Source organism: Ursus arctos, unplaced genomic scaffold (genome assembly GCF_023065955.2).
Source record: "Ursus arctos isolate Adak ecotype North America unplaced genomic scaffold, UrsArc2.0 scaffold_12, whole genome shotgun sequence".
Taxonomy (NCBI): domain Eukaryota; kingdom Metazoa; phylum Chordata; class Mammalia; order Carnivora; family Ursidae; genus Ursus; species Ursus arctos.
Window position 1 is genome coordinate 20,955,774 of NW_026622786.1, and position 26,838 is coordinate 20,982,611.

At 34.3% G+C, this 26,838-nt stretch overlaps 1 protein-coding gene across 1 annotated transcript in view; it reads left to right on the top strand.

Moving 5' to 3' along the window:
* Positions 1–26,838, top strand: part of COL11A1 (collagen type XI alpha 1 chain) — a 561,059-nt gene that overhangs the window by 340,718 nt on the left and 193,503 nt on the right. Inside the window, exon 7 of the mRNA XM_057310420.1 lies at positions 22,036–22,100. The gene's annotated coding sequence lies outside the window, so the exon portion shown is untranslated. The remainder of the gene's footprint in view (positions 1–22,035; positions 22,101–26,838) is intronic.

A 26,838-nucleotide genomic window follows, 5' to 3' on the forward strand; every position in this document is an offset into this window, starting at 1 on the left:
ATTTTTAGTGCCAGTAGTTCTACCAGATTCTCACAGTGAATATTGGAGAAGAATCCACTCGTGCTTCCGACAGGGAGAGAGGAAAAGGAACCATGCTAAAATACATAACAGCATTCTGTTCTTAATAAGCTCTGCTCCTGTGAGAAACTGTTTTACCAGAGCCTAATCTTTGGAGGTTTTATCAGAGCCTAACCAACCACTGACCTGGGGAAAGAGCAATGTGTTCATTTTGCAATCCATTTGGATCTTATAATTCTTTCCCGACAATGGCAGAGGTTAAAGTGAAGAGAAAAACCCTAAATTAATTACAAAATAAGGGTGCATAGCAGCAAAACAATGAGGAAGGATAGAGGACCAAATAGCTAAAATGTCAAATGCCTCAAAAGTGCCTAAGTTTTTATGCAAGGATGGCGATTTAATGATCTCTAATCAGTGGCTGGGAAAGAAAGAGTAAATGAACTTCACCTACTGACCCTAAAGTGTGGAAAGCTCTGAGACTCAATTTCAGTCAGGCAAAGAGAAATGTATATGTTGTGAACTTGAGAATGACGGGGAGTTCCTTTATCATGAGTACAGGGTTCATAAGAGCATAGTGCAGAGACTATGAAGAAGAGCTGTTGGAGGTTATGCAAAGACATGTGTAATGTTCATAAATGACTGACTGTGAGTACAGATAGGAAAATGAGGAGAGAATACAGGAATAGGAAGTGCAGACAGTCAAAGATTTGTAGACAGCTACAAGATTTTAGAAGAAACAGTTTCAGTGATCCCCTTGTGTATGGGTATCAGTGGCAAGGTCTCTAAAGGTCTTGGGGAAGACAAATACTTTTTCAAAGCTTCCTATATACCTATGGTTGATCTTGTGAGAAATAAACATGTGTCAGCTGGGGTGTTTGGGAAAGCTTTTTTTCCCTTTCCTTTCCTTTCTTTTTCTTCCTTTTCTTTCTTTCCTTTTCTTTTCTTCCTTTCTTTCTTTCTTTCTTTCTTTCTTTCTTTCTTTCTTTCTTTCTTTCTTTCTTTCTTTCTTTCTTTTTCTTCTTCTTCTTCTTCTTCTTCTTCTTCTTCTTCTTCTTCTTCTTCTTCTTCTTCTTCTTCTTTTTTATAAAAAGAAACAGACTTTACTGACTTCTAGGCTGAATTCCAGCAGCTATATTGTGACTTGGAGGGAAAGAACTTGACATCTTTCACTGAACTGCTGACCTAATCTCAATAGTCACCTACATTTACCATGTGATAAACAAACAAGAAACTATTTTCTTTTATTTAAGTGGTTGTAGTTCAGTTTTCTGTTATTTGCAACCTGAGACAGTTCTATCTGATATAATTTCCATGCTTTTCTCAGGGAGAATTAATTGGTCCCCTTTGTACTTTTTCACTGCATATAATTTCTTTTCCACCCATATTGTTATTTATCTTCCTTTCACATAGATTAGACATTCTTTGAAGGCAAAAATGCCCTTATGTCTATATTTGTGTTGTAAGTTCTTCTCACAGTATCTGACACATGATAAAATTTAATAGATAATCTTAACAGATGAATGGTGAGTCTATTGGAAACCTATAGTTTTATCTGTCCAAGAATCACTTCTGGGAATTGTCTTTGTTCTCATACATACATGGCCACGATGAAAGTCATTCTGCTAAATTTAAAGAAAAAAAACCTTGATCCCAGTTTACAGAAGACTGATTCAGAGATGGGGCTCTCCATATTACTGTGTCTATTGCAGTCTTTTCCTGGGCATTTGGAATACAGAACTAAGAATCATGGAAGCAGCATCATACTATTGACAATACCTCAGTGTTACAAGTAATGTTGTTGTTGTTGTTGTTTTGTTTTGTTTTGTTTTGTTTTTTTGCTAAGGACTAAAGTTTAATTACCAGGTCCCCAATGCTTGCTCGATCAATTTCTCATTGGATTCAGAAAAATATGATGAATTTCTTTATCAGTAATTACTTTAAATGTAAATGATTAAATTTACTTTCAAAACATAGAAATTGACAGAATGAATTTTTTTTAAAAAGATTCAACTACATGTTGTCTACAAGAGACTCACTTTAGATCCAGAGACACAAATAGGTTGAAAATGAAATAATGGTAGTCAGTTTGGATGGCTATAACACATTACCACTGACTGCATAGTTTAAACAACAGTTATTTCCCACAGTTCTAGAACCTGAAATTTTCAAGATCAAAGTGTTGGCGAATCTGGTGTCTGGTGAGGTCCTACTTCCTGGTTTGCACACACACATATATATAGTCATATGACAGAGAGAAGGCAAGAAAGCTCTTGTGCCTCTTCTTATAAGAGCACTAATGTCATTCATGAGATCCCCACCGCTATTGCCATCACATTGGGGGTTGGAATTTCAACATATGAATTTTGTGGCAGACAAAATCAGTCCAATACAGGTGGCAAAAAGATAGTACATGCAAACACTAAACAAAAGAGAGCTTGAACGGCTATACTATTAACAGATATAATAAATTACAAGCCAGAAATAGTTACATGAAATAAAGGAAGACATACATATTAATAAAAGGATGAACTCATAAAGAGATATAATAATTAAAAGCATACAAACCAAACAGTAAAGTCTGAAAATATATGACACAGATATTAACATAGTTGAAAGAGAAAATATGTAGTCCTGCAAGAATAGTTGGGAGATTTTAATAACCCACTTTCAATAATGGATAGAGCATCTAGATAAAAGACCAAAGGAAATAGAGACTTTGAACAACATTAGAAACTGACTAGGCCTAAGAGACATAAAAAGCATTCTACCTAACAAAACACAGTACATACTCTTCTCAAGTGCACATGAAACATCTTTCACGATAAAAAAAAATTTTTAGGCTACGAAACAAACCTCAATAAATTTTAGAAGATTGATAGCATATAAAGTATTTTATTGGAACACAATGGGATGAAGCTAGAAATCAATAATAGAAGGAAAACTGGAAAACTTACAAATATGTGGAAATTAAAGAACACATTCTCTTTTTAAGAAAAGATTTATTTATTTATGTATTTATTTGAGAGAAAGAGAGTGGGAGAGGGTAGAAGGAGAGCATTTCAAGCAGACTCCCCTCTAAGCATGGAGCCTGACACAGGGCTCCATCTCAGAATCCATGAGATCATGATCTGAGCCAAAATTATGAGTTAGTCACTTAACCTCCTGAACCATCCAGGTGCTGCTAAACAACATATTCTTAACAAACAACTGGGTCAAAAGAAGAAATCATGGGAAAAATAAGGAAATACTTATAGACATAGGAAAATGAAAAAGAACATACCAATAAATGTGGGATATAGTGAAAACAATGCGCTGAGGGAAATTTTTAACAATTAACAGCATACTTTATAAAAGAAGAGAGATCACAAATCACTAACATAACATAAAGTAGCTTAAAGGATTAGAAAAAAAAAGTAAGCTAAACCAAAAGCTAGCAGAAGGAAGGAAAATAAAGACTAGAATGGAGATAATAGAAAATAGAAAAACAGTAGAAAGGATCAGTGGAACCAAAAGTTGTTCTTTGGAAAGATCATCAAAATAGACAAACTTTAGCTAGAATGACAGGGAAAAAAAAAAGATGCACATAACTAAAATCAGAGATGAAAGCTGGACTATCAGTACTGGTCTCATAGAAGTAAAAAGGCTTCTAATATGATACTATAAGAAAATTTATGGCAACGCATTAAACAACCTAAAAGAAATAGATAAATTCTTAGAAACACACAAATTACCTAAACAACAAATAGAAAATCTGAACAGACCCATAAAAAGTAAAAAGATTGAATCAGTAATGAAAGCATTCAGAGAAGAAAAGTCAATGATCTGATGGCTTTGATGGTGAAATCATCAAACATTTAAAGAATACACAGTAATTCTTTTCTATTCAAAAAATTAGAAGAGATGGGAGCACTTTATAACTTATTCTACAAGGCAAGCATTATCCTGATACCAAAGCAAGACAAAGACACCATAAGAAAAGAAAACTACAAAGCAATATTCCTTATGAATATAGCTGCAAAATCCTTGACAAAAATACTAACAAACCTAATCCTATAGTATATTAAAAAGTTTATACACAATGACCAAGTGGAGTTTATCCCGAGAATATAAGGGAGATTAACCTAAGAAAATCAATCAATGTAATAAACCATATTAATAGATCAAAATTAAAAAATCACATGATCATCTCAATTGACAGAGGAAACATTCAACAAAATCCATAATTTATTATAAAAACAATCAGAAAACTGGAAATGGAGGAGAATTTCTTCAACATGATTAAGGGCATTTATATAACAAACATCATACTCAATGGTGAAAGATTAAAAACTTTCTACTTAACATCAGGAACAAGAGAAGGATGTCTGCTTTCACTGATGCTGTACAAAATTTTACTGGAAGTTACAGCCAGAGCAACTAGACAGTAAAAAATGACATAAAGAAAAATAAAAGACATCCAAATTGGAAGGAAAGAAGTAAAATTAACTCTATCTGCAGATAACATGGTTCTATGTTTAGAAAATTCTAAAGAATCTACAAAGAAATTACTAGAATAAGTGAATTTAATAAGTTTGCAAGGTCCAAGATCAGTACACAAAAAAATCAGTTGTGATTGGATACACCAGCTATGAATAATCCAAAAAGGAAGTTAAGAAATAAATTCCATTTACAATGACATCCAACACAATAAAACACCTAGGAATAATTCAACTAAGGAGATGATAGAATTAAATACTAAAAACTACAAAATACTGTATTTATCAAAATTGTACTTTCCTGAAAGAGATTAAAGAAAATCTACATAAATAGAAAGATATATTATGTCCATGGATCTTAACACTTTTAAGATAGTAATGTTTCCGAAAGTGATCTACAGATACAGTTAAATCCCTATCAATGGCAATGGTCTCTTTGCCAAAATCGAAAAGTTGGACCTCTGATTCACGTAGAATTGCAAGTAGCCCTACATAGCCAAAACAATATTGAAAAAGCAAAGTTGGAAGATTCATACTTTTCAACTTCAAAACGTACTACAAAGCTACAGTAAACAATACAATGTGGTGCCAACTAAGACATAGACACACTGACCAGTGGAATGAAACTGATATCCAGAAATAAACCCATATATCTATGGCAAATTGATTTTGACAAAGATGATAAGACCCTTCGTGGGGAAATAATAGTCTCTTCAACAAATGGTGCTGAAACAACTGGATATCCACATGCAAAAAGTGAAGTTGGAATCCTACTCCATGTCATAGACAAACATTAATTCAAAATAGATTGACTAAACATAAGAGCTAAATTATAAATCACTTAGATAAAAACATAGGGATAAATCTGTATGATTTTGCTAATGGATTCTTAGATATGACACCAAAATCATTAAGAACAAAAGGAAAAATAGATAAATTAGATTTCATGAGAACAAAAACCTCTGTGTCTCAAAAGACACGTTATAAAGAAAGTGAAAAGACAACCTACCAAATAAAAGAAAATACCTGCAAATCATATATCTGACACCGGTCTCATATAGAATAGATAAAAGGAACTCATATCTCAACAACAAAGACAGACAAACCATTTAAAAATTGGTGACTGACTTCAGTAAGCAATCCTTCTAAGAATATTTACAAATTGCCAACAGGTACAGGAAAAATGCTTAACATCATAAGTCATTAGGGAAATGCAAATCAAAGCTACAGTGTGATATCATTTCATAACTACTAGAATAGTTATGATGATAAAAAATGAAAACAAGTATTGGTGATGAGGTGGAGTAATTAGAAAAAACCCTCATACTTTGCTGGTGGGAATGTTAACTTTTTAGCTGCTATGGAAAATGGTTTGGTAGTTCTCAAAAAGTAAAACACAGAATTCTTATAAAACCCCACAATTCCATGCCTAGATATATACCCAAAAGAATTGAGACAGGTACTACAACAAATAAATGTATACACATATTCATAGCAGCACTATTTACAATAGCCAAAAGGTGGAAATAACCCAAATGTCCATGAGATGATGGATAAAGAGATGAATGGATAAACGGGTTGTGATGTATACATTATTGGCCATAAAAATGAATGAAATACCAGTACGTCCTGCAATGTGGGTGACACTTAAGATATTATGCTAAGTGAAAGAAACTAGACATACAAGATCTTGTTTGATTTATTTATGTAAGCTATCTAGAAGAGTTAAATCTGTAGAAAGAAAGCATGTTTGTGTTTGCCATGAGCTGGGGGGATGGGAGGATAAGGAATACATGCTTAATGAGTATAGGCTATCCTTTTGGAATGAAGTAAATAGTTTGGAGCTATATAGAAGCAGTGGTTGCACAACGTTGTGATTGTACTAAATGCCACTGAATTGTTCAATTTAAAATGGCCAATTCTGTGTCATAGAAATTTCACCTCAATTTAAAACAATTTCATACCGTTTGGTAGACTCTTTTTCCTTTCTTCTTGTTGTAGTAAGATGGCTCAGATTATACTAGCAAAACAATACGTCTCAAAAACTAAATGTATTTACTTAACAGAAAGTACTTTAGAAGAAACAGAAAATAGTGCCAAAAATTTGGAGAAAAAGAAATTCAAACACATTGCACAGCACTAGGGTTTCTGTTGAAGGAAAGTACAGATGTTTCTAACATTTCTCAGGTTATGGATTATGGTACAATCTGCCTCAATAATAAAATCGAAAGTCCTGTTTTTTTGTGTGTGTGGTGAGTAAAAGAAAAACATATTGGAGATGATTTAAAAGAATCTTTAATAAAAATAATGTTTCCTGGAAAAACAGTGTAAGTATAACCATTTTAGTGTGCCTGCTTTGAAAGCAATAAAGGAAAGATAATTTTGAAGTTATGTTCAGCAATATTACTACATAAAATATTCTTTTTCAAAATTATTCACAGACAAACCACTGCAGTAAAGCAGTTGTAGCTGGAAAGACACAAGGATGTCATCAATGCAGATAATTTCAATTAAAAAAAGACTTTTAAAATACAGCCAACTGTAAAATATACCATCTCTTTCCCTCTTTTGTTTGTAACGTATACAAAGCAAATATTTTGATTCATCTTAACATGGAAGGGTAAGAAAAAAAGGCTCACCTGCTTTTATAAATAATGTTTTATTATACACATACAAAAATATAGTTGATTTATTATAATACTTCATATGTGATGGGGAGTGATCATAAAAATATCTGGTGGCAAAGTATGTAAAAGAATTGTGAACACAATTAAATTATACATTTTTTCTGTTATCTCCTCTGAAATTTAGATTTACCAAACTTTTTAAAAAGATTTTATTTATTTATTTGAGAGACAAAATGCACAAGCTGGGGGGAAGGGGTTCAGGGAGCCCGCCACTGTGGGGCTCAATCCCAGGACCCTGAGATCATGACCTGAGCCAAAGGCAAATACTTAAGCAACTGAGCCACCCAGGCACCCCTAGATTTATCAAACTTTTAAAAATTATAAAGTGGATGTCAGTATTGCCCTGCCCAATACATAATTAATCATTTTTTGCACAACTTCACTTCAAGGTAAAGATGACATTTTAACAATGACTAAAAAAAGCAATAACTTTTGAATAGAAAATTATGCTGTGGAGAAAGTGTTTTGAAAACATATGTTGGGAAATGTTTCCATTGTGCAGTCAATGCCAAAGCCCACATGTGTTACCTACAAAACTTTCATATCTGCATTCATCAGAAATAGAAACATTTTTTAACTATCTAAAACCTTTCATATAAAGATTTTCAGTGAATTTAAAGCTATTTTTAAAACATTTAGACACATAACACTTTTTGAAATTTGCAAGAACATTGCTGAGTTCAAGAAAAGCATTCATCTAAGTCATTAATAGAAAGGAAGAATAAATATCATTAATAAGACTCTAAGTATTACAGCAATTAAAGTATCAAGATAAATTAAATCTAGAACCATATATTTTATCTTTTATGAAGCAACTTATAAAGTCAACATTTTAAAAAATAATGAATTCATTTCTATTATATGCCTATCACTGACAATGTTGTTAATATTTTATACTTTAGAGAGACCAAATATCAATATAATAGTAATGAGGTGACATTAGCAAGATAATAGAACAAGAAGTCCCAGCTCTCATTCCTCCACAGAAACAAAAATTATATTTGGGCCAAAATGGCTTTAAGTGAAATCCAGAACACAGTTAAGGAATTACAGCACCTCTAGAACATGAGGCTGTAAAAAGTCACACCAACATATATAAGAAGAACAAATTCACTTTGCTGAATTAACTTTTCTCTCAAACCAGTTAGCTTTGTGCCAAGAAGATTGCCTTGCCCTGTGACCTCTCCCTCAAGGATAAAGTGAGAGTGGGATGTGTTTCTGACTGTCTGGCCTCCTGGCTTTATGGTGTGCTCCTCTGATGGGCTGGTTTCTATTTCTCCCCATACTGAGCATTGAAAGATCAGCAGAGCCTAGATACCTGGGACAGCTAGGAACAAAGAGAAAGAAGTGGATTTCCCCATACAGCAAGCACTGCTCAGTAAGACTGGGTAAAGCCGCAGAGCGGAGGCCTTCACTCTCAAAGGAAGGGAGAAAGTAAAGTGATTCTTGTCCCAGCCTTTTAGTGTGCTCGTTCAGGGGCTGGTTTTGAGCTCACCTCATTGTAAATGCTGAAGGACTGGCAGAACCTGAGTACCTGAGACAGCTAGCAACAAAAGAAAGGAAATGGTGTCTTCCTACAGCTGGCACTGCTCTGCGAGTTTGGGAATAAGTGCTATGTCTTCAAATGAGCAGATACCAATGCAACTCTACAAAGAACATGAAAAATCAGGAAAATATGCCACAGTCAAAGGGGAAAAAAACCAATCTTCTATAACTGCCCCAAAATAAATGAAGATTTATGAATTACTGGATAAACAATTCAAGTTGATGACCTAAAAGTAGTTCAGTGAGTTATAAGAAAATACCGATAGACAATTAAATCAGGAAAACGGTTCATGAACAAAATGAGAATACCAACAAAGAGACATAAGCTCTAGTAAAAAACAAATAGAAATAGCGGAGCTGAAAAATACAATAGTTGAATTTAAAAATTCACTTGAGAATTTCAACAGAGTGGTACAAACAGAAGAAAAAAATCAACAAGCTTGAAGGCAAGTCATTTAAAGTTATCCAGTCAGAGGAGCACAAAGGAAAAAAGAATGAAAAGGAGTGAAAAAAGACTTAAGGGGTTTATAGGATCAATAAGTAAACTATACATTATAGGATTCCCAAAGGGAAAAAAGAGAAAGGGAAAGGGGAAGAAAGTCTGTTTAAAGAAATAATAGATGAAAATTCCCCAAATCTGGGGAGGGAAATAGACCTCAAGATTTATGAAGTTCAGACAGACTGAATTTAAGAGGTCTACACCAAAACACATTAAATCAAATTGTCAAAAATCAAAGAGAGAATTTTTAAAGCAGCAAGAGAAAAGTGATTCATTACATACAAGGATGTCCCCATAAGCCTATTGGCAACTTTCTTAGCAGAAATCTTACAGGCCAGGAGAAAGTGGTGATACATTCCAAGTGCTGACAGTAAAAATCTTCCAACTAAGGTTACAATACCTGGCAACGCTGTTTTTCAGAAATGAAGAAGAAATAAAAATTTTCCCAGACAGACAAAAGCTGAGTGACTTCAACATCACTAGACCTACCTTACATAAAATCCTAAAGGGATTTGTTCCATTTGAAACAAAAAGACATTAATTATTAACATGAAGATATATGAAAGTATACAGTCAGTGGTGAAGACAAATATATAATCAGTTCAGAATGCTCTAACTCACCTTTAACTCTAGTATGAAAGTTACAAGACAAAATAATAACTATAATAATAATAACTAGTTAATGGAAACAGAATATAAAATATGCAAATAGAACATCAGTAGCATAAAGTATATGTTATTGGGGAATACAGGTATAGAGTTTTTGTATATGAGTGAATTTAAGTTGTTATTGGCTTAAAAAATACTGTTCTAAACATGAGATTCTTGTAATTCCCATGTGTGATATTGTGATTAATAATTAGAAATATGTATTTTGTCTTAATCCCCATTTTTGGCACAAAGCTCATTAAACCCTGGGAATTTCCTAAGGTGATGAGCACCATAAAGGTAACTTTTGTTATGCTAATGAGATGACTTTTGGAACTCACCTAAAGATGAGGGCTCATTGCCAGTGGAGTTAACCTTGTGATTAGAGGGTTGGAAATTTAATCCCACTCCCCAACCTCTTGGGAAGGGAGAGGGCTGTAGATTTAGTCCAATCACAGTGGTTAATGATTTAATCAACCATGCCTACATAATGAAGCTTCCATAAAAATCCAAAATCTAAGAGACAAAGAGAGCTTCTAAATTAATGAACACATTGCTGTGCTGGGAAGTGGTACACCTGGAGAGGGCCTGGAAACTCCATACCCTTTCCCCATACCTTGCCCTGTGCATCATCTCCATCTGGCTATTTCTGAGTTATATTCTTGTATAATAAACTAGTGATCTTGTAAGAAAAAAAAAAAAATGTGAGTTCTGTGAGTTGCTTTAGCAAATTAATTGAACCAAAGGAGGGGGTCATTGGGACCTCTAATCTATAGCTAGTCAGCCAGAAGCACAGATAATAACCTGGACTTGTGACTGACACCTGAAGCGAAGGGGTGGGGGTGGGTGAAGTCTCTTAAGACTAAGTATTTAACCTATGGGCTCTGATGCTATCTCCAGCTAATGTCAGAATTGAACTGAATTATAAAACTTTGAGCCAGTGTAAGAAAATAGCTTGTGGATATGTGGAACCCACCCCCACCCACCCACACACATTTTGGAGTTGTGTCCAGGAACCCCTTTACCATAATAATTACACACACAAAAATTTACAGTGGGTACACAAAAGATAAGGAGAAAGGAATAAAAGCCTATCAGTATAAAAAATCTCCAAGTCACAAAGAAAGAATAACAAGAGAGGAAGAAAGGAACAAAAGAACTACAAAACATATAAAACAATAAATGAAAGAGCAGTAGCCCTTAACTATCAATAATTACTTTAAATGTAAATGAATTAGATTCCCTAATCAAAGGACATAGAGCAGCTGCATGGATAAAAAAACAAGATCCAACCACATGCTGTCTACAAAAGACTTAGTTTAGCTTTAAGGATGCATGTAAACTGAAAGTGAAGGGATGAATGAAGATATTCCATGTAAGTGGTAATCTAAAGAGAGAAAGGGTGGGGGTGCCTGGGTGGCTCAGTGGGTTAAGCATCTGCCTTTGGCTTGGGTCATGATCCAGGGTCCTGGGATTGAGCCCCACATTGGGCTTCCTGCTCTTTCTCTCACTTTTTCTCTCTTTCAAGTAAATAAATAAGATCTTAAAAAAGAGAGAGAGAGAGAGAGAGAGAGCAAGGGTGGCTATACTTATAACAGACAAAATTAATTTTAGGTAAAAATATTGTCATAAGAGATCAAGAAGGCCATTACATAATGATAAAAGAGTCAATTTACTAGAAAGATATTAAAATTATAAATATATATTCACCCAACTTCAGAACACCTAATATATAAAGCATATAGTAACAGTACTGAAGGGAGGAATAAACAGGAAAATAATAACAGTATTTTTTATTATTTATAATAGCAGTATTTTACTTTTGTGTTATATTGTATTATAATAAAACTATTTAAAAAATTATTGAAGGAGACTTCAATATCCCACACTCAACAATGGATAGATCAACCAGACAGAAAATTAATAAGGAACCACAGAATCAAACAACATTATAGACCAAATAACATAACAGACATATACAGATTGTTCCATTCAACAACATCATAACACACATTCTCCTTGAGTACACACAGAATATTATCAAGGATAACTCACATGTTAGGTCACAAAACAAGTCTTAAAATGTTTAAGAAAATTGAAGTCATATCAAGTATCTTTTCTAACCACAAGGGCATGATACTAGAAATCAGTAGCAGGAGAAAAATTGGGAAATTCACAAATATATGAAAATAAAATAACACATTTCTTTTTTTTTTTTTTTTTGGAGTTTAGTTCAACATTTATTTAGAATCCCATATATGCCAGGAAATGTACTAAATACTAAGAACTGAAGATTGGAGAGCTTCCACTGACATGGAGTTTACAACAAAACAAACTTTAACATTATAGGGTTTGAATTGGATAGAGTTATGAACTGGGATTTTATAGACAGGGACCTTTCTTCTACTTCTTTTTATTCCACACAATTCCTAGAATAGTACTATAGAAACTCAGTATTTGTTGAGATTTGCCTGATTATAGAGATGAAACTGTGGCTTTACTTATGTTCACCTCCAGCGTATTGATAATAAGACTGAAAATAACACGAAATGAAGCGAAATGAAGACTTCTTCAAATGAAGAAAACTGGTAAAAGAAAAAATTAAAAAGGAAAGAAATATTTTGAGACAAATTAAAATGAAAAACACCCTACTAAAATTTATGGGATGCAGCAAAAGTGGTACTGAGAGGGAAGTTTGTAATGATAAATGCCTATATTGAGAAAGAAAAAAAAAAAAAAGAGTACCTGGGTGGCTCAGTTGGTTAAGCATCTGCCTTTAGCTCAGGTCATGATCCCAGGGTTCTGGGATCGAGCCCCACATCCGGCTCCCTGCTCAGTGAAGAGCCTGTTTCTCCCTCTCTCTCTACTGCCCTCCCGCTTGTGTGCTTTCTCTCTGTTAAATAGATAAATAAAATCTTAAAAAAAAAAAAAGATGCCAAATTTACAATCTACATCTCAAGGAGGAATAAGAAGAACAAACTAAGCCCGAAGTTAGCAGAAGGAAGGAAATAGTAAAAGAGCAGAAATAAATGAAAAACAGACCAGGAAGACAATAGAAAAGAAATCAATGAAACTAGGGAAAAAAAGAAGGAAGACTAAAATAAAATTATAAATGAGCGAGGACATTACAACTGATACTACAAAAATTCATGAGAGAATACGATGAACAATTATATGCCAACAAACTGGATAATTTAGAAGGAGAGGATAAATTCCTAGAAACATGTGATCAGCAATGAATGAACCATGAAGAAATGCAAGATAAGAACAGACTAGATTAGTAACAAGTAAGGAGATTGAATCAGTAATCAAAAACGTCACAACAAAGAAAAGCTTAGGGTTAAACAGCTACACTGGGGAATTCTACCAAACACTTAAAGAAAAATAAATTCCAGTCTTTCCAAAAAATTTCCAAAAAATTGAAGAGGAGCGAATTCACAAAACACTGACACCAAAGTCAGACAATAATACTATAAGAAAAGAAAATTATAAGCCAATATCCCTGATGAATATAGATGGAAAAATGCTCAACAAAATTCTAGCAACCAAATTCAATAGGACAGTAAAAAAATCATACACCATGATCAGGTAGAATTTATCCCTTGGATGAAATGGTGGTTCAACATATGCAAATGAATAACTGTGATACACCTCATTAACAGAATGAAAGATAGAAATCATATGATCATCTCAACAGATGTGAAAAAAGCATTTGACGACATTCTACATCCATCCATGATTAAGATCTCTCAACATATTGAGGATAGAGGGAACTTACCTCAACATATTAAAGGCCATATATGACAAGTTCACAGCTAACACCAGAATCAATAGTGAAAAGCTGATAACTTTCTTCTAAGATCAAGAACAAGACAAGGATGTCTACTACTGCCACTTCTATTCAACACAGTACTAAGAGTCATAGCCAAAGCAATTTTGTAAGAATAAAAGGGGGGGCATGCAAATCAGAAAAGAGGAAGTAAAACTCTTTGTAGATAATATGATCTCATAAATAGAAAACTCTAAAAACTCCACTAAAAGTCTGTCAGGGCTAGTAAGCTAACTTCAGTAAAGTTTCAGGATACAGAATCAACATACTAAAATCAGTTGTGTTTCTATACACTAACAATGAACTATCCAAAAAGAAATTAAGAAAACAATCCCATTTAAAGTATCATCAAACAATTAAATACTTAGGAATAAACTTAACCAAAGAAATAAAATATTTTAAGCTGAAAATTATAATACATTGATGTAAGATATTAAAGAAAACACAAACAATGGAAAGACATCCATGCTCATGATTGATAAAATGCCATACTACCCAAAGCAATCTACAGATTCAATGGTATTTCCATCAAACTTCCAATGACATTTTTACTGAAATAGAAAAAATAGACTTAAAATTCATGTGGAACTACAAAAGACCCAAATAGCCAAAATGATCTTGAAAAGGAAGAACAAAGCTGAAGGTATTATACTTCCTGATTTTGAAATATATTACAAAGCTCAGTAACTAAAATTGTGTGGTACTAGCACAAACACAGACATATAGACCAATGGAACAGCATAGATAGCACAGAAACAAACCCAAGGATATATGGAGTGGAAAGAATATGCAATGGGGAAATTATCTCTTTAACAAATGTTGCTGGGAAACTATCAACATGCAAAAGGATGAAATTGGACCTCTAATTTTTCCCCATACGTAGAAATCAACTGAAAATAGATTGAAGATTTCAAAGAAAGACCTGAAAATATAACTCTTAGAAGAAAACATAGTTGGGGGGCTTCATGACATTGATCTTGGCAATGATTTCATGAATATGACACCTAAAAGATAGGCATCAAAAGCAAAATTTGACCTGTGGGAATACATTAAAGTAAAAAAAATTGGCAAAGGAAATGAAAGTTGTAACATTCCCTGACAGTTTTCTCTTTTTTGTAATTCAAGTGGCTGATGTAAGTTTCAATTGCAGAGACATCCACTTCAACAATGGTTGTCTTGAATAAACATTTTGCCAGCCACACGGCTAGGTAAAGAGCCAGAGTGCATCCCACCCCCATTTTAGTATGCCCAGTTCTCTGAGTTATTTGATGCATTATTCCTTTGTCTTCTATTGTCTTCCACAGAAGATCTAACATTTCTATTTCATTTAGTATGAATCATAGCTTTATACATGCATCCAGGCTCTATTCTACAATACTCCTTGAATTCTTGCCAAGGTTAAATCCTGTAACACAAACGAGTGCTCCTAAATAGGTAAACTTTATCTTCCTCAACTTTATGCTCTGCCTTCTTCATCGAGCAAACTCTAGTCTCATACATACTCTTCCAGCTTTAATCTTACCAGGTCTTGCAGCCACTTCAAAGAGGGTACCATCACTTTCCTCTGTTAGCAGGGCCAGCACTTCCTGACTGGGTTATAATGGAATATAAAAGTTATGTTGTTCCCAGAAAAGGAGGAGAGCAGTGCATATGTTTTCTTGTTAGGAGGAGACTTCTGCATCATATTCAAGAAAAGAGATACTCTAGGGCACCTGGGTGGCTCAGGCAGTTAAGCGTCATGATCCCAGGATCCTGGGATAGAGCCCCACATCTGGCTCCTTGCTCAGTGGGGAGTCTGCTTCTTCCTCTGCCCCTTTCCCTCCCCCCACCCACTTGTGCTCTCTCAAGCACTCTCTCTCTCAAATAAATAAAATCTTTAAAAAGAAAAGAAAAGAGATACTATAGAGTGGATCATAATAGAGTAAGATAATTTTACATTTCTAAAAGGTTCAGAGGAATCTTATTTGATTCAAGTTTTTCTGGAACATTGAGTCAGATGTATCTATTCTATCTATCCTTCACATGTCTCTTGTTGGTCCAGACTTCCCAGATTGAGTATTCAATCTCCTCTGGACCTCTGTTATAATTATGTGCTGGGCCTGATGCTGTTTTTTTCTGCCAAGCACTCAGAAAAAAAGTGAAAGTTACTATATTAACTACCAGGGTTGCATTCTAACTTTTATGCATAGTCTTTAGTTGGTGACTAATCATCCTGTACTTAGAATTTTCCTTTCATTTCTCAATTACCTCCAACAGCAGCTGATGAGGTACAGGTGACTATACATGAGGTTTAGTGGGGTTGAGTCTGGAGCCGACAACCAAGAAAGAATTCTTGAGGTGTCTTTGCTGCAAAGTGGTGGTTTATTAAAGCACAGGGACAGGACCCGTGGGCAGAAAGAGCTGCTGCCCCGGGGTTGTGAGGAATGGCCCATTTATATACCCTCAAGTTGGGAGGGGGCTAGGGATAGCGTAAGTCTCTAAGGAATTTTGGAAGCAAGGTTTCCAGGACCTTGAGGGGGCTAGCTGTTGTTGGGAAAAGGTCATTTATTACTGTCTAATAAAACCTGAGTCATGAGACCCTTCAGATGTATATCGGTGGGCCATATGCTTGGGGGATGATTGCCAATACATATCTTGGGGGGTTAGAGATAAAGGAAGTTTCCAAAGCAATTTTTATATGTTAAAGTAGACTTACAGGATCTTGGTGGAGAAGAGGGGGTCAGACTAGGACTGCCTTTTGCCCCCAGCAAAGTATTAACATCGAGGCAGCTGAATTCCTAGAGGACTGTCACTGTGACTGTTTCAAGGACTTGTCGATGGGCTGTAGGTAGTAAGGACTGTTTCTTTGTCCTTTAGGGCAGCCAGGAGTGCCTGAGGAATGTCACATACAACCCATAGGGGGGGGGACAAAACTTCTGCTTTCTCCTCAGCTTGCCTTCTGTTCCCTCATCATTTCCCCCCTGAACAATTTTGACCCTTAAATCTTTAAGGCTGTTGAAGGTGAAAGGTCTCATCTTCTATAACTTCTTCCTGCTGAATAGGGGCATAGAGATATCCGTACCTATGGGTCAACATTGGTCAGTCGGGGAATGTATAGGGGAGTTACGAAAGGTGAGGCAGCTGAATCCAACCTGGACAACATGGATGAACCTCCTTGAGTAGAAGGTATTATCTGTTAGCTGGAAGTTATGGTGGTGAAGGAGTCTTGGCACTAGGCAGGGAGACATCAGATATGACAAAACAAGGTTAATATTATAAGGAGAGATCTGAATAAAAGATCTTTGATAGTTGACCTTTGATAATTTTCCTCCAGTCCAGGAGTTTAAAGCAATCACTAAAGGAAAGAGATAATTTAAAGCACCAATTTGAGCATTCATGTCAGGTAGAAACCCAGAAGTATTTTGTGGTAATCTGGACTGTATACACAGCATTGTTTTATGCTGCCACATATTTCACCTTGTATAGCAGTTAAAAAATATCTAACATCACTCTATTCTATAGAGTATCGCTTAGGGCTTTACCATGTATTCAAGAGTTTCCCATGTGCCAAACAACATTCTCCAGTCTCACAGAGGTAACAAAGATAGATGCTAGGTGGTCATACCAGTGAGACACAGAACATGTCCACCATGGTTTTAAATTTGGAAGGTTGGCTGGGTTGGTAATGGTTTTAATAATGCATCCATGCATCCAGGCAAAACCCAGAGTACAGTGGCTTATCCAGCAAGGAGGAAGCTATGGACACAGGTTAAGTTGCAGAGCCATTGGGTCCTAGCCAGGAGCCAGTCATATAATACTGGGCCTCCTTGAAACTGCAGTCAGGATTTCAAGGGCTACTTGGTTTTGGAGGACCATACATGCAATGATTTCAGGCCCCTATTTGATTGGGGAGTTATGGCTTGATAATAATTCCCCTTTTTTTCCATGAAACTATTACCATTGGAATAGTTGGCTAATACCATTCGGAAGGTATTAGCCAAGCTCAGAGGATAAAATACAGGGAGAAACTGGGACATTTTCCTTCCCTCTCTGCTGATATCCCTGGCATTAGCAATTTCTCCTCTGTGGTTCTAGCTACTTTCATTCTGGTTAACTGGATGATGAGTTCATGCCACTTTTCCTTTATGTCCCTCCACCCTAAGAACTGGCGCCCTGTTTGGCTGCCAATCTCTGGGATAACTATTTAGCTTCATAGGTCCTCCATCCTTCATGTAATCATTTCCTGAATTATATTATCTCAGTTTTAAATGCTTAAAAATGTTCTGTCCTACCAGTTGGATCTTGATAGAGGGTTTAGTGTATTATTATCTTGGCTAGAAATGTTTGAATATTTTACAAATTGTACTGATTTCTATGTCAACATCTATATTGACAAATAAAATTCTATCCATGCTGAGTTTATAGAAAATTTAAGGGAAATACGTAAATATTTAGGAATGTATTGGGTGCCACAATCCTTTTCAAGGCAAGATATGAATCTAAACACTTCTTTTTTTTTTTAAGTGTGAATGAAAACACTTCTTTAAAAAGTTTTAAGTGTTAACTGTTAAACCAGTCATGATATGTGTTAAATTTTACTTAAAACTAAATAATTTCAATCATGCTGTAAGTGGCTTTGAAATTATAAATACATGATTTTAAAAGATAGAGTTGAGGACTTCTATTCAAATTTCATGTATATGTGACTAAAATCTTTCCATAAGTAGAGAGTAAAGAGCTGTTGATGAAATCCGCAGCTTATTCTTACTTGGAAGAGAAAACCACCAGCAAGGTTAGACAACTTTCATACAGGAACTGCACATAATCCAAACAATATAAAATCACTAAGTCCATGCACCATAGAAGTGACCATTAACTCTGTAGACTTGCTAATAATTCCTCATAATTACAAAGCAGACAAATAACTGTTATTTAGAAAGTAGCTGTATTTGAGACTTTATATAGTCTTTTATTATTTATTTTTACTTCTGAACCACTCGCTTTTTTTCTAAAGTTGTATTCAGTCCTTCGTTTATTCTTCAGATATAAATTAAGTGCGTACTAGATAACAGGCACTATTCCAGGAGCTTGAGATACATCAGTGAGCAAAAGAAACAATATTCTAGTCCTTGTGAATTTCCATTCTGGCTTTAAAACAACAACAATAACAAAAACATAGTAAGCATAATAAAATATCTAGTAATGTTTAACTCTTAATAATGCCAATAGCCTATACTGTGTCATTTCTAATTTTTCATATATATATATATATATATTTAATATATATACAACAAATCACCCTAAATATAATTCATAAGGATTCATAAGCCAGGTGAATATTCTGTAAACACAGAAAAGAATAGTTAAGTGATAGGTATTTAGTCCATGTGTGGGAAAAAAATGTTAACAGAAACCCACTTTCACAAACTACAAGACAAAACAAGATTTAAATTTAGAGGAAATTATACATAAAAGTTGTGAAAAACTACAATACATTGAAAATATATGAAATGTTTTCTGGGGATCGTTAAGCATTGGTTTAACAAATATATTTCTGAAATGATTTAGACATAGGAGGAAAGAATGCAAATCAATAGACTCTCAATGGCTCTTTCACTGTAAGTTATGATTTCAGTTATTTTTTAGAGTTGATTTTTTTAATTTGCCATTAAAAATTCAACTAAATCATTCAACTAACCATATTTATAATCTAATAAGGAAAGTTTTGGGTGATAAGTTTACAAATTTGTTTTTATTTATAAAGTTGTTTCCTTCTTAAGGAAAAGATAATAAAGATCACGTTTAGTTTTGTAAGTCAAGGTCCCCTGGACATAGCTTAGATCAAAGAAGGTCAGACAAAGAGTTAATTTGCTCTCCTTAATAAATCCACAGAATGAAGTAGTAGGTCTTCCTTGAATATCTGTTGGGTACAGAATTGAGGCTGGAGTTGACAGCTAAAAGAAGGAAGTGTAGGACTCTAAGTGACATAATGGCAGGCAGGGAGTGGTTCAGGAGCTTTAAAAAGACAAGGATATCTAGCATTCAACTTTGATTTGAAGAACCAAGTATTCTATAGAAAATTGCCAATTGTAGCAGGCAATCAGGGAATATCTGGTGTGGATAGAAAGAAAAAGTCACAGGACTTAAAGTACTGATAAGAATATAGGAAATTTTTATAAAAGGTTGAGTGGACAGACTAGATAAACCAAATGTCCCACACACACTGTACCCCTGTCCATCCAAAATACTGGAGAGTACCTAACTTTTCCACTATATGTGCAAGCAAGATGGTAATCCTTGTATTTGAATATTTAAATATAACATCACTACGGAAGACTTGAGGATTTTGGGTTACCAAAAGTCATCTTGATTATGCTAAACTTCAAGTATAATAAAATAAGGTCATAATGTATCTCCAAAGGTCTTTAATCTAAACAAATAAAATACAAATCTATTCATAACTTTTATTAATTACTTGAGGGAGAGCATACTAGTTGCAATTTAAATGAGGAGCTAACAGTGTGAGTATCCAAGAAAGAATTCTGACTCTTCTAGATAAGCCAATAGTATCAAACACCCTTTAAAGTACTACCAGTGATGTTAAAACACATGGACAATTATATGTTAAATAAACAATAAATTTCAGCTGAAGGCTTATTTTTTATGAAAATTAATGCTTGGAAGGGTTAAATCCCATCTAATCCTTTGGAGAACAAGCAGAATGAAATTATGATTACAGGATATTCAAAGAGTTCATTCAAAGTCAAATCTTTCCTGTAGTTTCAGGCTAAGAGAGGTTAGTTTCTTGCATAATACTAGCAGATTTGGGGAATCTTAATCATATTTTTGAGAAAATACTATTCCTTCACATGACTATATTCTTAAACATGTACTGCATTCTTATGGTATAACTTGAGGTCATCTTTTTCCTTTTGGTCAGAATACATGTCCAGGTTAATAACTGATGCCAGTGCTTCCTAACTACATTTAAGGGAAACCTTGAATTAACCTGCATACAGTGAAATTATGCATTCTTCCCATCCCTTTGCTAATATTTAATGGAGAAAGGGAAAACAAGCTGTAAGGTGTGGTGGAGACAGGTAGGGAGAGATATGATATGTGCTCATGAATGTACAAAACATTTATAAATGGGGCTACCATTATCATTGTTATCTTTTAATGATATTAAGGAATAAAGGTACCGCTGCTCTCATACTTACCTTGGCAAGTTCATAAACATATCTTGGACTGAAATGATTGAGAAACAGTGATTTACACACATGAAAAAAATATGATTTAACTAAAAGTAACTATATTTCCTCAAAGTTCTTGTTCTCATACAATCACTCGGAAAATATGACTTAAATAAAATATACATATTTAACTATTTTTCTTATAAATGTGTGTGTCTGAGATAATTTTATATTTACTTTGCTGGATAGTATGAAAGGGAACAATTTTTCCCATTGTAGAAAGTACACTAACGTGGTGTTAAAGAGATTTGGATTCTAAAACAAGCTCACCAACATATGTTGCTATATATGTGAATTGAGGAAACGCCATTAACTAATCTATCCTTAGTTTGTGGTTTCTAAAATAAGTTGATTGAATTTTTAAAATCTTCAATATTCCTTTTAGGTCTGATATTCTTTGAAACAACATGTAATGAAGAACATTTTAAAATACTATAGTCTTCTTCAACACCAAAATGAATTTTGTTGGTATGCTGATTTTTTGTTGAAATTTAATGCTCTGTAAAAATTTAAATTTTTTTATGTTTCCAGTAGCAACCAGCACAGTCATGGTCAAATGCTACATTCTGGGGAATATGTATTTTTTTTTAAAATATAGAAAATTTTTTGACTCATTATTCATTCATGCATTCAGCAAATTTTCATTGAAGACCTAATATACACATTGAATTACCTCCTGGAGATAAAAAGAGCAGGAGAACGAGGTGTTTGCCATTAACAAGTTCAGTTTCTTGATATCCTGCTTGACAAATTAACTTTACCATTTTCAGAAAATACTTGTTAAAACAAGTCACAGAGGAAAATATTATAAAATTATAAATTGCAATGGAAAAAGTATTTGATCAGAAAATTAAATGTATCCTTATGAATGGGTAAGACAAAATTAATAATGAAGTTCTTACCAAAAACTATGGAATCTAAGCAGGTAAAGGAGTATGGAAAATTCCACCCCAATTGAAGTGAGTCTAGAAATCCAGTTCCATTGCTTCAAAGATCAGCTTTATGGGACAACCTAAATATGGGGGAAAAAATCTGATCATGAAACCAAACTGACTCCTTTCTTTGTGACTAATACTCTATTTCTGGAAAATATGCATTTCAGAGCACCATGAAGAGCTGAAATTATGAAAGAGGAATTCAAAGGTTTGAAAGCTCAGCTGGTCTGAGGTGAGGAAAAGAATGTGGGGTTTGAAACACCAAAGTAAATTACTCTAGGACTAAACTCTGGGAAATCAAGGACCATACCCTAGAACGACCCTTTTCAGGGTGAGGATTTACTGACTATTACTACTTATGACTGTTAAACTTAAATTTCATACTCTTTCTTTAATCAAACCTTTCTTATTTATACTAAATCCTTTTCGGATGAAAATATTTAGTTTGAAACAACTTCATTATTTTTCAAAAACTGAATTCATTACAACTTACTCTTAACAAAACTCTTGATTCTTATTTAGTATTAGCATTAAACATATTTACGGGAACAGGGTACACATTTTTAAGAATAAAAGCAGCAATATGAAATGAAGAACATTTAAAACTATCATTGTCTTTTTGAACACCAAAATAAATTTTGTTGGCATGGGGTTTTTTGTTGAAATTTAAAAATATATTTAATCATTTGTTTTCCACCTAAGTATTAAAAATATGATAAATATATGAGCAGAGAGAACTTTATTTTGAATGCTTAGTCTTGAGTCAGACAAATATTTTCAGTTAGTGTTCCAGGAGTCAAATCTCCTGTCTAATTTAAATCAGCGTCATTAAAGCTATCATCTCTGTCAGAAAAAAATTAAGGTTAGCACATCTGCAAGGCAGTGCAGCTCTCCAAGTCCCACTGTCTGCAGGCAGGCTGCCCAAACAAACAAAAAGTAAATAAATAAAATAACGAATGTCACTTTTAGTCATTTGTGCTGAAGCACAGTGCTACTCTTTGCTTGAATGGTGCTAGTGGAAGGAGTTCAAAAACAGGAAATGAAAGGGGGAAAAAAGGCTCTTTCACGAATTACTGACTCTAGACACCAAACTGCTTTTACCTCTGAATTCTCTGCTTGTAAAAATGCTAATTTACCATCATTCTGGAAAAAATTTAAAAATATGCTACAAATTAATAATCCGATATGACTTAAAATGGAAAAGTTACTTTTATCTTTTTGATAATCTTTCCTCATCAAAGTTTGGCCAAAGAATCTGAAGAAAATAGGCTCCTTATTAATAGTCCCTCTCTAAAAGATGCTATTTCTCAGAGATGCTATTCTCAGAGATTTTCTCTGAAAATAGTCTAATTTCATGCACAGATGAAAAGTTGTCTACCCCTACTTGTTTGAGAGCCCCAGTATGAAAAAATAGAAGAAAACTACTAAAATAGTAGAAAACGACATTTTAGGTTTCTAATTTTCATAAAATTTCTTAAATTACTTTTTAAAAAAAATTCAAGGTCCTTAAGTGGGAGGAAAAATGCATTTTTAGTGCATGGGCTGTTTTTAATTTTTTCCACCCTACTTTAGTTGACTACAGCATGAAAAGAAACCAAAAAACTATTTTACACTAAATGTACTGTAGGGAAGGGAGTGGTGCTCGTGGTTAAAGTGTGGGACTTGTAGCTCAATTTTTTGAGTGCTATTTCTGGCTTAATTACTGGCAAATTCTGTGGTTTTGTGATAGTTGCTTATATGGTCATATATGGGTTTGCCTATCTGACAACCACTTGTGAATGCTCCGCACTCCTAAGAATCAAAGTGAAATAGAGACTTGCATTAAACTGATCCTACCTCTTTTAATACAATCCTTAAAATATTTTATTTCACGTTTGTCCTCATAATACTCTCTGGTACCCACCATATCTAATGTCTACCAGATATTGCAACTGTGCTCGTTGTTCCATGTCTAGCCTGAATATCATTGTGTCCTAATCATTAAAGTTCATTCGGTTGTGAGAAATAGGAATCTTCTCTGGCTAGGTTAGGCCACAAAGGAAATTTGTCTTCCACTTATGGAAGAGTTAATTTATCACACCTTTATGACTTGATAACTTAAGCCTGTCAGAAGTGTGGGTCACCATTCAGAGTAGTAAATACAGATCTCAATTGATTTGCTTGATATATATCTTATAGGATATTTTACACAAGAACCAAAATATGACTAGTTTACTTTGTTATCGGACAGGTGCAATGAATGATGTTTGCTGTAGACTGAATGTTGTGTCCCCTCCCCCCACCAATTCATATATTGGAATCTAATCCCTGATGTGATGGTATTGGGAGGTGGGGCCTTTGTGAGGTAATTAGGTTACAAGGAGAAGCATTGGTGAGTGGGATTAGCGCTTTTATAAATAATAGAGGTCTCAGAGAGCTAGAAATTTATGGAGGAGTAACAATTTCTTGATTTTAATATCTGTTATATAAATCTTGATTTCTCTACATGTGATCTTTGAATCATTTTTTACATTATTTACAAATACTGTTTATATATAGCAGTCTTTTAAAAATCAATATTTTGGATAGTATGGAGGGAGAGAATACTCTTAAAATTTCTCTGAAAGAGCTTCAAGAACAGTTGAGCAGTCCAAAATGATAAAATGAAACCAAAATGTAAATAAACATATATTTATATATTTATGTTGATATATAAAATAAATTTATTTATTTATTTATTTATTTATTTATTTATTTATTTATTGTGAGGAGTTGGCTTGTGTGGTCATGGAGGCTGAGAAGTCCCATGATCTGCCTTCTGCAAGCTGGAGACCCAAGTGATATAATTCAGTTGGAATCCAGAGGCCGGATAACCAGGGAAACCCATAGTATAAATCTCAGTCCTACAGCAAGAGGCAATGAGCTACGCTGAGATATCCCAGCTAAATATTTGTCCTTGAAGCAGGAGAAAAGGGTGTTTGGGGCACCCGGCTGGCTCAGTAAGTGAAGTGCGCAACTCTTGATCTTGGGGTTGAGAGTTCAAGCCCCACGTTGGGTGTAGAGATTACTTAAAAATCTTAAAAATTTTTTTAAAAAAGGAGAAAACGGTGTGTCAGAAAATGCATCATGGACTAACACTTCTTCAAGCATGTTCTTAGACAACTCTCCCTTTCTTCAACACTTCTCACTTACGATGACTGCTAAAAGTCTATTTTTTCCAGTTTCCAGAAAAATCAAATTTTTCTCTTTCTTCTAGTTGCCTGGAATTCTCCCTTAAGATATGTAATTTTCTCCTATGCTGATTGCTTTTCTTGCAAAAATACTCAATCTTTTATCCCTGTCCTAGCCCCTGAAATTCTGAGGAATAAAATTCTGGCAATGCAAGGTTCAGGAAAATGTCTTAGTAATAGATTTGCAATGTAAATGAACTCAAAGATGTCCACAGGCAATGGGAATAATAGGCTGGATAGATAAGCATTCCTTGTGAGTATTCCCCAGAAGTATTGCTAAAGACAAGGGTGGTAAAGACTGATCCAGGTTTTCAATAAATAGTAAGAAGTATCTTTCCTGGTCTATAGTCAGAGACTAAATAAGTACATATTCATTCAGAGCACTATAATATCCATCACAAAATCCCTGGATAATGTTTACTTTTCATCAAGCTATTTATCTGAGCTACCAAGGTGTGTGTGTGTGTGTGTGTGCACGCGTGTTTATTTATGTGTGTATTTAAAACATTTCTGATCATTACATGATCAAATTTTATGTAAGTTATAATCTCAAATAAAATCCATTTAAAACAGTACTAAAGAATATAGATTTTTTTTTAAAAAAATCACTTTCTATAAGTAATAACAATTATTCCCCAAGTAGGATTCCTTCTTTCCTAATTGACTTATTAATAGATTTTTCTTTCTTTACCTGAATATTAAGGTTCTAGGATTTTGGCCAATACCCCATTCAAATATTTATGAAATCACTATCCATATATATGACATATTTTTGATAATAGCTCATGGCACTATTTTTGCCATGGTCTGTATTTGCAGTACAATATGAATATGGTTATATATGAATTAAAAATTTTATGTGTCATCAATGATTTGAAATCCTTATATGAATTCCTTGACATTTTCCTTGTTTCATTCTTACCCATTCAGCAAAATTTACTCAGATATTCTGCTTCAGAATTTTTGGGTAGTAATAACAAGAGAAGACAGTGGAGACTACAGGAAGCAGTGTTGGTTGGTTGCCAATATCAAAGTTCACGGGAGGTCAGATACAAACCATACAGGATCCTTATTATCAGGAAATGGTAGAGATGAGGAGGATATCTAAACTTGATGGGACTGTATCAGCAGAACCGATCATTCTGAAGTTTGAACACTGATATAGTAAAATATTCCGGTAAACTGTGCCTCAAGGAGTATGTCAAACTTTGTCTTGATTGTCCACACCTCAAAACTCTTGTTTCAACCTTCCAGGTTGTTAAGAGTCCCACAGTATTGCCAGTATCTTCCTGCGGGTCCAATCCCAGAGCTTGGGTCTCAGGAATATAATGACTCCTATCTAAAGTTTCAGTGTTTTAAAATAATGGACAAAATCACAAACAAGCTCTTTTGTGTTTTAAAGCTGCATTAAAGCACAAAATTAAGTGTCAACAAAAGCATACAGAGTTCAGTGAGAAGAGGAAACCAAGACTTTCAAGATACAACATAGAATGAATGTGTAATTTAGAAGGAAATATGTAGACTAGAAAGAAATGTTTATCTAAGGCTTGATATATCTTCTGCCTCAAAGCTTTAAAATTTTGAACTAGAAGTTCTTTTTTTTTTTTAATATTTTATTTATTTAGGAGAGAGAGAGAGCACATGCAGGGGAAGGGGCAGGGAGAGGGAGAAGTAGACTCCCACTGAGCAGGGATCCCAGGACCCTGGGATCATGACTGGAGCTGAAGCAGATGCTTAACTGACTGAGCCACCCAGGTGACC